Below are 12,912 nucleotides of genomic sequence, written 5' to 3'. Positions count from 1 at the left end.
TACTAACATAGTAAGAGCTTCTTTTAAGGTAGAGATCTTTTTCTCAGAAGTGTTCTGAATCTGGGTTTGACCTGAAGGGTTCTGAGTATAACCAAAACCTAGGGGAGACTGAGTATTACTAGGCTGACCTTGATTCTGGCCCTTGGACCAAAAAAAGTTAGGATGGTTTCTCCAACCAGGGTTGTAGGTCTCTGAGTATGGGTCAGACTTCTGACGGTTCTCGAACCTAGCATTGTTATAGACAACATGGGCTTGCTCTTCACTAACATGACCTTAACAAAGCGAGTTATTGGGTTCCACTCCACAACTAGAGACTTGAGAGGCTCTAATCCTATCATCATTTTTAACAAGAGACCTATGTTTAGGCTGATTTAATTCCAAAGCTTCTCCTTCTAGACAAAGCAGCAAACTTAGCATCTGACCCGAAGCTTGTATCTACCACATTGGTGCTACTTCTATTGACCAAGAGTCTTTTAGGGGGTTCAACACAAGACTCCCACTGTTGGGATTTTTCAGCAATAGCTCCTAAGAAGGTAAAAGCATCATCAACATTTTTATTAGTGAACTCACCAGCGCACATAGACTCGACCATGGCTTTGGTCGAATAGTCTAAACCATTATAAATAATCTCTACAAGTTTCATCTTATCAAATCCATGGTGAGGACACAGGGATAGGAGATCATTGAATCTCTCTAAAAACCTATAAAGAGACTCCCCCTCTTGTTGCACACTAGCACTAATTTTCTGCCTAACAGTTGCAGTTTTATGCTTAGGGTAGAATTTCATATAGAAAGCAGCAATAAGTTCCTACCATGTTTCAATAGATTCATATGGTAGGTTGTTCAGCCAGGTCTTGGCTTTATCTCTCAAGGAAAAGGGGAACATCTTAAGTTTCAAAACATCATCAGTAAGGTCTTTTATTCTAACTGTCCCACAAATTTCCTCAAAGTCCCTAATATGAAAATAAGGGTTCTTATCATCTTTACCTAAGAATATAGGGATCATCTGAAGAATACTAGGTTTTATCTCGAAATTAACCGTATTGGCTGGAAATTTAATGCACGAAGCTCGGTTGGTCCTAGTTGGGAACATGTAATCTTTCAAAGTTGTCATCGCTGGCACAGCTGAAGTACTAGGGGTACTTTCTTCACAAAGTGACAGATTCTCAAAAATGAAGTTTCCAAAAACGGGGCTCTCAAAAGAAGAGTCTTCGAGCTCCCCGCCTTCACAAGAAGAACTACTAGGTTTATCACTAATCAAACGACCTAGAGTGTTTCTTTTCCAATCCCGCTCTCTAATAACCTCGGGCATACACTAGAAAAACAAAAGAAAAAAAAGTCCTAAAAGGAAGGGAAGTTCTATGCAAACACAAACAAGGCTGACTTCACCACAACAAACCTACTGATTTCTAGCAAACAAAAAGCATGATGGCTCCACTTAGATTGTTTCTAGACCAGTTTCTAATCCTTCGAAAGGGAATTCGTTACAATTTAAGCAAACCCCTCTGGAATCAATCCGAGTCAAAGTAAGTTGAATAGAGGCGAGGGAAGCTGCGTGGAGCTTTGATACCCAAGGCCTCACCGCATTACAAGGCGGCGCAGTCACGCATTCAACTCACAGAAACCATCATGAACTTCGAAGTATGCTTAAAAGAGTAACCAATATTTTTCGAACGACTTTTCCTATTAAGCTCGTTACCTTATAGGTCTCGTTCTAGTCAGTATTTTAAGCTTAGGTTCGCGTTTGGTATCCTTTTTATAAGGCGGGCAAGAAGAGAACGGTGATGAAATCCGAACCCTTATCTTGTATGGCTAGTCCTTGCCCTTTACTAGGAAATCAAAGCAGCCGTATTCAGTTCCTCGACATATATTCACACGAAGGAAGACAGTAACTCGTTGACAGGGGATTCGCGAGTGTTTCGATAAACTTACCTCTCGTTCCAGACGGGGGATGAACCGCTGAAGTCGACTCGGGCCACGACTCCTATGTCATGTACGAACCCGAGGGGCCGAGGTGATATCGTAATCGTCGTCCTTCTCTGCAAACAATTTATATTTAAACTACCCTTCCGTAGGGTTTAAAAAAATTTATAAAAAATAAAGTCCACAGTCCAAAGTCCAAAAATAAAGTGCAAAAGAAAAAGATAATCTAAAAAAAAGTTCTAAAAAATAAAAATAAAATGTCTCTCTTTTTTTCTCTTTTTTTTTCTCTCTTTTTTATAAAATAAAAAAAAAATCTTCTTCTTTCTCTCCTTTCGCTTTGCCTTTTACTCCAAGTCTTTAAGTATTCACCATAAGCTTTGGCAAAATTTTCCTTCGCTCCAAATTCTGTAAGGAAAAGACAAAAAACCAAAAACGTAAAGAAGAACAAAAAAAATAAAAATAAAAACAAAAACAAATAAAAACCTAAAAAGAAAAAAATAAAAATAAAAATTTAAAAACTCTAGTCTAAAGACAAGTCCGCGTCGGCGGCGCCAAAAATTGATGATTATTTTCAATGATGTAGTAATAGAGTTCGTTCAAGACTTGTGGAGGTTGTGCTTTTAGATTTAAATTTTAAGAATAACAAAAATAAAGAAAGTAAAAGTTGATGTAAAAATTAGAGTTCAATGCAAAAATCATAATAGAGTTCTTATAATTAATTAAAATAAAGATATATCACTTTTACCGAAACAACAGCTTCCTCCATCGCCCCAAGGATTGTGTTTAGCTCATCATCATCTTGGAAACACGCTCAAAAGTTGATTTCATTTATGCTCAAAAATGGTTTACAAATGATGAGAATGGTTGAAGTTACAGAGAACGATAAATGCAAACTATCGCTGTTACTGTAGTATATAAGATTGTCAACAATCAGTCGTTGTTAATGTAGGTTCTAAGACTGCCACTGTTGTGTTGCAATTACTGTAGCATAAACGACTGTCTAGGATGGTCTTATGTTCTTCGTGTTCTTCACAGCAACAGAAATGGTGGTTTCCTGCCACTTGATTATCTCGACTCTCTATGCTCTGCAACTCTCCCAATCTCTCTCCCCTCCACTATACTGACCCTGAACGACTTATATAGCCTCACTGCACCCAAATCTCGCATCATATCTGCAAATAATTCTCTCTTTAATACTCTTCTATCACGGGATTATTTTTCCCTTTTAAACCCGTTCACGCGTCTGCAAGTGATTCTCCGTATCTGTTGTTGGTTATACACACTAAAACACACTACTGAATGTCATTGTTTGGTTCAAACACTCTCAACACACACGCACAACACAGAATTCACGGGAAAGGGTGATATATTCTCGTGCACACTGTCCATCTTTAACCCGATAAATATAGCCCAACTTAATCCAAGAAAAATCCCATACCACGCCTGTTAATGTTCGTCACGTCTTCCTCTGCAGATCTAGCCATTGAGTCTCGCTAAATCATCCCGAATCTCGAACCAGAAATATGTTCTTCTACTGCCCTTATTTCCCGCCAAAACCATAATTTTGAAACGATGAAGATGGGTATACCCCTACCCAGAGTAGGGGTGCGAATAGCAGCTTCCCAACTGAGGTGCCCCTTAGTAATTGAGGTGCCCCTTAACCAAAATGAGAGTCCGCACAACACATGTTCTCCGGGGTGCCACAAACAACTTTTCAAGATGAATTTTCCACGCATGTTTATTTCTCCAAAAATACCTACAAACACACAAAACACCATAATAAGGACGAAAACGAGTACTAACAATACGAAACATTGAGGACAAATTAGACACATAAATGCGTCTATCACGTACCCGTTTGCTTACTGGCGTAACTCAATCTTAGTCCGGGTATTTCAAGTATGCGTACCCGTTTGCATTCTTGAAGGTTAAAGTTCTAAAATCGGTTTAAACATGAACATAAACATTTATATAATAAGGAATGCAATCTTTGCAAACCGTGGCTATAGTGTTCATGATTGATTCGAGTGAATCAAACCGATTTTGCTTCAATTGTGTTCTTGTATAATTCTTCGAGAATATAACAATTGAACAACTCTTTAACTAGTTTCATTTGAGTCATTTGAACTAGTTATGATTAATATGAATAAGTTTGATATGAGAGTAATCATATGGCTAACCTCGGTTAACTATTTGTGAACCAACATGGTGTACACGTTTAGGTACGATTACATAAACCTAAATGAGGGTACATTTCATTTGTGTGTAACAAGCTATGTTCGATCTAACAGTTGAAAGATATTAGCTTGGTTGAATCAGGTTTTTCATCTAACGGTGAATATTGAATGCTTTGTTACCAAGGTAAGTTGGATTGCAAACCCTGATTTGAAAACTATATAAAGGAGAACTCTAATAACTGGGAAATCTAATCCCCACACCTCTTGTGTGTTACTAGTTGCATAACTAGAGTCGATTCTCCTTTAACCTTAGGTTTCTATCAAGACCATGTAGGTTAATGACTTCAAAGACTTCATTAGGATTGTGAATCCAGACCCAACTATTTTCTTTGTAGTTGCGTGTTCTGATCTTGCCCAATTCTATCGTATTGAGTACAATTGAAATAATTGACTCGAGATTAATTTCTCCGATAAGCAAGATAAAAGTAATCACAAACATCTTCGTCTCATCGTTTGTGATTCCACAATATCTTGTTTCGCTAGTCGATTAAGATTATTGTGAGGTGATTGATAATACTAGGTTGTTCTCCGGGAATATAAGTCTGGTTTATCAATTGGTTTCTTGTTCACCTTGATTTATCAAAAGACGGAACAAAAACTCTTGGTAGTTCTGTGGAAGACAAATTTATTCAATCTATAGACTTTTCTGTGTGAGACGGATTTGTTTATCAAGTCTTCGACTTTGGGTCGTATCAACTCTTGGTTGTGGGTAAGATTAACTAAGGGAATCAAGTGCATAGTATCCTGCTGGGATTAGAGACGTAAGGAACGCAACTGTACCTTGAATCAGTGTGAGATTGATTAGGGTTCAACTACAGTCCAGTCCGAAGTTAATTGGTAGTAGGCTAGAGTCTGTAGCGGCTTAATACAGTGTGGTGTTCAATCTGGACTAGGTCCCGAGGTTTTTCTGCATTTGCGCTTTCCTCGTTAACAAAACTTCTGGTGTCTATGTTATTTATTTTTCGCATTATATTTTATTATATAATTGAAATATCACAGGTTATGTGTTAAGATCAATTAATTAGAATATCCAACCTTTGGTTGTTGATTTACATTGATTGACACTTGAACACTAGTCTTTGGTACCGTTCAAGTAACTCCTCTTATATTCAATCGGGCTCGCAGATTTCTATTTGCTGATTGCGGATTGAAGAGTTAGAGATATTAAGCTCTTTAATATACTTATTCTAAATTGAGTCTGACTGTCTAGTTGATTCTCTAGAAAGTGTATTGGAGTAAGTCCTCTCAGATTGCCCAACGAATTGTTGGGTGTGGTTGTTATACCCCCGCATTTTCAAGTTCACCTATTTCTGTTACTATCCCTGCGCCTCCAAATTGCAATAAGTCACGCACTTGGAACAATTCCTTTGGTTCGTATTCCAAACAATAAAGGAACAACAAATCTGTTAGGTAACAACTCTTTTCAAACAACGTGATATGATTTTGACAAAAGGCTCTTCAGTTTATCCCAATAAACTCCTTTGTCAGGTTCTTAGATCAATCTATCAACAACTACCAAAGTAAGTTTCTAGACTATGCAATCAATACTATTAATCACCAAGAAGTGTATTGATGCTGATCTACTCAACTAATCAATCAAGGTTATCACAAAGATAAGCCGATTATAGTTGGATCCCCAGCCGATCAAGTTTTGTGCACACCAGAGATTATGAACTCAAATTAGAAATATTCTTTGTCTTCAAATCTTCTTAGATCTTCAATAAACACCTGCACACAAACAACTTGAATCTCTTGTGATCAATCACACACAGAACGGAGTTTGTTAACGATGGATTATCACAAGACGTCTTTAGATCTGCAAACAGTCTAAAGATCCCCGTCGATACTTCGATCTAGTTTGAGTGAATCTTATATCAGAAGAGAAGATTCTCAATCATAAACAGACTAAGTGAAATCAAAGTTCAACAACCGGTAGTCAATCAAATAAATCGAAAATTAATAATAAACTGCAATTATCTAGCTTCCCACCAACGGTACTCGTAGAGCTTCCCAATCCCAAAGAAGTCTTTAAAACGAGCGGTCGTAAGAGATTTCGCCTAATTAGGGTACTTTCCTCTCAGAATAGACGGCTCCACCAGTAACAACACAACTAGGTAGTTTTGCTGGCTCTGAGGATTAGTTTGCTCGAAATGCAAACTTCAATATTTATTGACCAAGGAAGTTTGGACACCAAGGAATTTCCAAAACCAAAAATATTCTCAAGATATGCAATATATTTCCAAATTCGGTTTCAATAATTCTTGGAAATGCTCTATCCAGATTTTGACCGAAGTCTCAGTAGAAAATCTCCAATTAGTAAGTGCACAGTACCAATTTTTATTTTCTAAAGATATGCATTTTAATTGCTGGAAATTAAAAACATATAAAACTAAAAACCTTAGTTAAAAGATTCTCAATTTATTTCAATATGAGATTCTCCTTTAGTTATTAAGGAATATCTTTGAACAATAAAAGATAAGAATTATTGCACATGTTCAAAGTATGTCGACATCTTTACTTTGTAAATCCTTTTTCATATTTGTTAGAGCATAGCTCGGTCGACCTCGCATCCGTTGCTATCTCAAGCATGTTTGTCAATGTTACTGATCAAAACTATGAGTCTTGATTTCTAGTCTACATAGCTAAGTCTCGGACTAGGATAGAAAAGTGCAGTTGAGCTCAAGGACTTCATGGAGATTCATCATACAACGACGAAGATCTATACAAGGAACCGTGGAACTTCATCAACAAAAAGGTATGTGGAGGCTTGAACTTATCTATCACTCAAAAGTCTATCTTTTCTATCTCCTACTTCTTATGAGACAAAAAGTCGTATGCTATATAGACTAGATCATACACATTTGACATTTTGAGTTGAGCATTCATTGCTTATATTTTTCTCGAAATCGTGTTTTGGTAAAGCGTTTCGCTTTGATCAAGTTTATCTTCACCTAGTGACGAAAGTCATGAAAAGTTTCAATCACTTTGAGAATTGCTCTGACGTGAATCAGTTTGTGAATAACAGCTACATAGCATCCTCTGAGAATGTCTCAATGATTGAAATGAGAGTTTAGACTAACTAACCATGTATTCCTTGAACCGAAGTTTTCGAACTTTGTTGATCAAGAGAAATCGGAAGGATAGTGGAATTGGCTTGCCAAGTCCGCGAACTGTCGGAAGTTCTCGACCGAGAATTTCTGCTGGATTTTCCAAAACTCGTTTGTGTGCTAAGTCCGCGAACTGGCGGAAATTCTCTTTCCGAGAATTTCTGATGAGTTTGGAAAACTCAACCGGTTTACTTAAGTCCGCGAACTTGTTTGTGAACTTAACAGGTTATGATCTAAATATGTGCTCTGAACATGAAACATTAAATTACTAAGGAATGATTTATGCAAACCGTGGCTATGATGTTCATGAGCCGATTCAATCGAATCGAATCATCTTTGTTTCAATTGTGTCTTGTGTAGTTACATAAGATCTCATAGCAATTGAACAACTCTTTAACTTGTTCATTTAAGTCAATTGAACTAGTTATGGTGAAGAAGAACATGGTTAATATGAAATGCTCATATGGTTAACCTTCTGGGTTACTGTGTTGAACCAACATACACGTACACGTTTGGGCATGGTTTTTGCAAACCCAGTAAACGTCTACCCAAGTATGTGTGACAAGCTAAGTTTTCGATCTAACGGTTGAGAAATATTAGCTTGAATCTAAATCAGGTTTTCATCTAACGGTGAATATGGATTGCTTTGTAACTAAGGCAAAACCATGATTTGGAGGCTATATAAAGGAGGCATCTAGCATTGGGCAAAACTAATCCCCACAAGTCTGTGTAATACTGGTGTGCTCGCTAGAGTCGATTCTCCTTTAACCTTTGGTTTTATTCTCTAAAACCAGGTTAACGACTTAAAGACTTCATTGGGATTGTGAATCCAGACCGATACTACTTTTATCGTAGTTGTGTGATCTGATCTTGCATCTTCTATCGTACGAGTACAATCGATTGATTGGCTTGAGATAGTGAGAATTCTCCAATAGGCAAGATAAAGAAGTCACAAACATCTTCGTCTCACTGTTTGTGATTCCTCGACAAACCGCCTGTGTAGTCGGGAAGGATTGTAGAGAGGTGATTGATTAATCTAGGCTGTTCTTCGTGAATATAAGACCGGATTATCAATTGGTTCATGTTCACCTTGATTTCATATCTTAAGACGGAACAAAACCTAGGGTTTATCTGTGGGAGACAGATTTATCCTTTGATAGACTTTTCTGTGTGAGACAGATTTGTTTATTATCAAGTCTGCGATTTTGGGTTGCAGCAACTCTTGGTTGTGGGTGAGATCAGCTAAGGGAATCAAGTGCGCAGTATCCTGCTGGGATCAGAGGCGTAGGAGTACAACTGTACCTTGGATCGGTGGGAGACTGATTGGGGTTCAACTATAGTCCAGTCCGAAGTTAGCTTGGATTAGGCTAGTTTCTGTAGCGACTTAATACAGTGTGTATTCAATCTGGACTAGGTCCCGGGGTTTTTCTGCATTTGCGGTTTCCTCGTTAACAAAATTTCTGGTGTTTGTGTTATTTCTTTTCCGCATTATGTTTTACATAATGGAAATAATACATGTTGTGTGTTCATGATCATAAATTGGAAATCCAACCTTTGGTTTTTGATTGATATTGATTGATCCTTGGACATTGGTCTTTGGTACCGTCCAAGTTATCTCTCTTTGATAAAGACTCGCAGATTTCTATTTGCTTGAGTAAAGATCAAATCGAGAGATTGAGATATAAAATCTTTGATATATCATTTTATTGATTGAGTCTGACTGTCTAGTTGATTCTCATAAAAAGTATATTGGAGTTTGTCCATACAGATTGTTAAGCGAAATATTGGGTGGTGTTGTTAGACCCCCGCTTTTTCAATATTTACAATCTTGGAACCGATTTGCGATACTTCCAAACGAGTTTATAAATTGGTTCATCTGACTTCCAAGAATTATGTGTGAAAATGCGGGGGTCTAACGACCACACCCAACAATTCGTTTGGAAATCTGAGAGGAGTTACTCCAATATACTTTCTAGAGAATCAACTAGACAGTCAGACTCAATCTAGAGTAAAGTATATCAAAGAATTTAATATCTCTAACTCTTAATTCAATCCGCAATCAGCAAATAGAAATCTGCGAGCCCGATTGAATATAAGAGGAGTAACTTGAACGGTACCAAGGACCAATGCTCAAGTGTCAATCAATTTAAATCAACAACCAAAGGTCAGATATTCTAATTGATTGAACTTAATGCACGATCTGTGATATTTCAATTATATAACAAAATATAATGCGGAAAAGAAATAACACAGACACTAGAAGTTTTGTTAACGAGGAAACCGCAAATGCAGAAAACCCCCGGGACCTAGTCCAGATTGCACACCACACTGTATTAAACCGCTATAGACTCTAGCCTACTACCAATTAACTTCGAACTGGACTATAGTTGAAGTCTAATCAATCTCACACTAATTCAACGTACAGTTGCGTTCCTTACATCTCTGATCCCATCAGGATACTACGCACTTGATTCCCATAGTTGATCCCACCCACAACCTAGAGTTGCTACGACCCAAAGTCGAAGACTTGATAAACAAATCTGTCTCACACAGAAAATTCTATAGATTAAATAAATCTGTCTCCCACAGAAATACCCAAGATTTTTTGTTCCGTCTTTTGATAAATCAAGGTGAACAAGAACCAATTGATAAACCAGACTTATATTCCCGAAGAACAACCTAGTATTATCGATCACCTCACAATAATCTTAATCGACTAGCGAAACAAGATATTGTGGAATCACAAACAATGGGACGAAGATGTTTGTGAATACTTTTATCTTGCATATAGGAGAAATTAATGTCGAGTCAGTTATTTCAATTGTACTCAATACAATAGAATCGAGAAAGATCATAACACGCAACTACAAAGAAAATAGTTGGGTCTGGCTTCACAATCCCAATGAAATAATTGAAGTCGTTAACCTACAAGGTCTCCATAGAAACCTAAGGTTAAAGGAGAATCGACTCTAGTTTATGCAACTAGTAACACACAAGAGGTGTGGGAATTAGTTTTCCTAGTTTCTAGAGTTCTCATTTATATAGTTTTCAAATCAGGGTTTGCAATCCAAGTTACCTTGGTAACAAAGCATTCAATATTCACCGTTAGATAAAAAACCTGATTCAACCAAGCCAATATCTTTCAGCCGTTAGATCGAACTTAGCTTGTTATACACAAATGAAATGTACCCTCATTTAGGTTTATGTAACCGTACCCAAACGTGTATACCATGTTGGTTCGCAAATAGTTAACCTAGGTTATCCATATGATTACTCTCATATCAACCTTATTCATCTTAACCATAACTAGTTCAAATGACTCAAATGAAACTAGTTAAAGAGTTTTTCAATTGCTATATTCTCGTAGAATTATACAAGAGCACAATTGAAGGAAAATCGGTTTGATTCACTCGAATCAATCATGAAAATTATAGCCACGGTTTGCAAAGATTGCATTCCTTATTATATAAATGTTTATATTCATGTTCATAACCGATTTTAGAACTTTAACCTTCAAGTATACCGGACTAAGATTGGTTTCGCTAGTACGCAAACAGATACGCGAACTTTCAATCCCAGAAGATATTCTCGGACATGAACTTGTACGCCAGTACGCAAACGGGTATGCATACTTAGGTTCCCGGATTTCTTAAACCAACAGGTACGCAAATGGGTGCGCATAATATGGTTCCCGGACATGGATTACATATGTGCAAGATTGAACAACATGACATATCCAATAATGGTTAAGTGTTCTATACTCTTATTTCAATCATTGAAACTTTCTTAGAGGATAACAATACCCGTTTTCACACACTATTAGCATCAAAGCAATTTTCTAGTTATTGAAATAATCATAACGAAACATTCCAAGACTACACCAAATGATTGTATCACACAAACCATGTAAGATGTTACTCGGCAATTTTCGCATGATATAAAATGAACTTGGTCGAAGCGAAAGCTTGCGAACACATATTTTGAGAAATATGTGAGCGAGATAAACTCAGCTCGAAATCTCAAATCTGTTTATAGAAAACTATATCGTAATACGACTTATGTATCAATATAGGAGATAGAGTATAAATAGACTTTCCAAGTTATATATGAGTTTAAGTCTCCACATACCTTTTGTCGAGGAAGTTCCACAAGCTCCCCTTAGTAGTTCTTCGTCTTCAAATGATGAACGCCGTGAAGTCTAAGCTCAACTACACAATCTATGTCCTAGCCCGAGACATCTATAAATAGGCTAGAAATCAAGACTTATAGTTTTGATCACTAACATTGACAAACATGCTTGAGATAGCAACGCATACGAGTTCGACCGAGCAGTGTTCTAACAATCTCCCCCTTTGTCAATTTTAGTAACAAAACTATCAAAACATATGGATTACAAAATAAATAAAAATTGTAGCTTCTCATCCAAATGCTTGATCTCCTTGGCATCTTCAACACGACTCGAAAACTTCGTCACTTCCAAGTACTCCATGATTTTAAACGTGTTCATCTCAGCATCATAGTTGTTGAAGATCCATAGCGATAACAATGAGAAAACAAATGCTCTCAATCATTGTTATACAATGTCATAGTATTATTACACAACATCAAAGTTCTATTGTATCACAACTTTGACAACAATACTATGGTGATATGTATCACTCCCCCTTAATCAATACTTCATCTCAACATGAAAACCACTCCCCCTTACATAATGATCCGTAAACCATATGTATTTGTAGTATGAAACTACACATTAATTCTCCCCCTTTTTGTCAATATAAATTGGTAAAGGTACGAAAACTAGTGGGATCCTCATGAAATTTTCATAGAGATTCTTCATGACCAAAAGAGAATAACATACCAACTTATTTTGATGCAATCATAAAGCCGAAGCTAAATGCATTCATCAAGGAGTTTATAAATATACAAGATAACCCCTATAATATTCCACAGTCGCACTCCCCACAAAGATTTGGCAATTAATTAATCACAAGTTCAATTAAGAACTCTCCCCCGTAGTATGTCATTCCCGAAAGAACAACAAAGGCGACCTTGCTTTTACAAGAAAAGAAGGATTTCTTTGGATATAACCAAATCACATGAAAACATGAATTTGAATCCAAAACTCTCAATTGAATCAACCACAAAAATGATCAATTCAATTGGTCATGATCGACATAAGAGAACTTACGGAGCAACACAGTATGTGCACAAAAGTGTGGATCGAAGATCGACCAATACTGCGGAATATACAAGAATTCATTCTATTTTTCATCACTATTTGCACAATGATATATAATAGACATAATCCTTGTAAACAAAAATTCATCCTTTCTTCCATCAAAATTTGCATAATGACATAAAAGGCTTTAACTTTTGTTTGTCAAAAGTCCATTCTATCTTTTATCAATACTTTCATACCGACATAATAGATATAACTTTTGAAAAAGTATGGGGCAGTCACAGGTTCACAGACGTAAACATCATATCCCATAAAAATTTGCAACATATAAAATCATAAAGATTATAATTGCAAACATCATCTTCCAAAAAACTTAGAATTTAAATAAATAAATCTAAAAACATGAAGATGGAAATGTTGGAGATAGCTATGTGTACTCACAATAATGGCTATTCCAAACCCT

This window comes from Papaver somniferum, unplaced genomic scaffold (assembly GCF_003573695.1).
Source record: "Papaver somniferum cultivar HN1 unplaced genomic scaffold, ASM357369v1 unplaced-scaffold_24, whole genome shotgun sequence".
Taxonomy (NCBI): Eukaryota; Viridiplantae; Streptophyta; class Magnoliopsida; order Ranunculales; family Papaveraceae; genus Papaver; species Papaver somniferum.
This window is presented reverse-complemented; position numbering follows the sequence as displayed.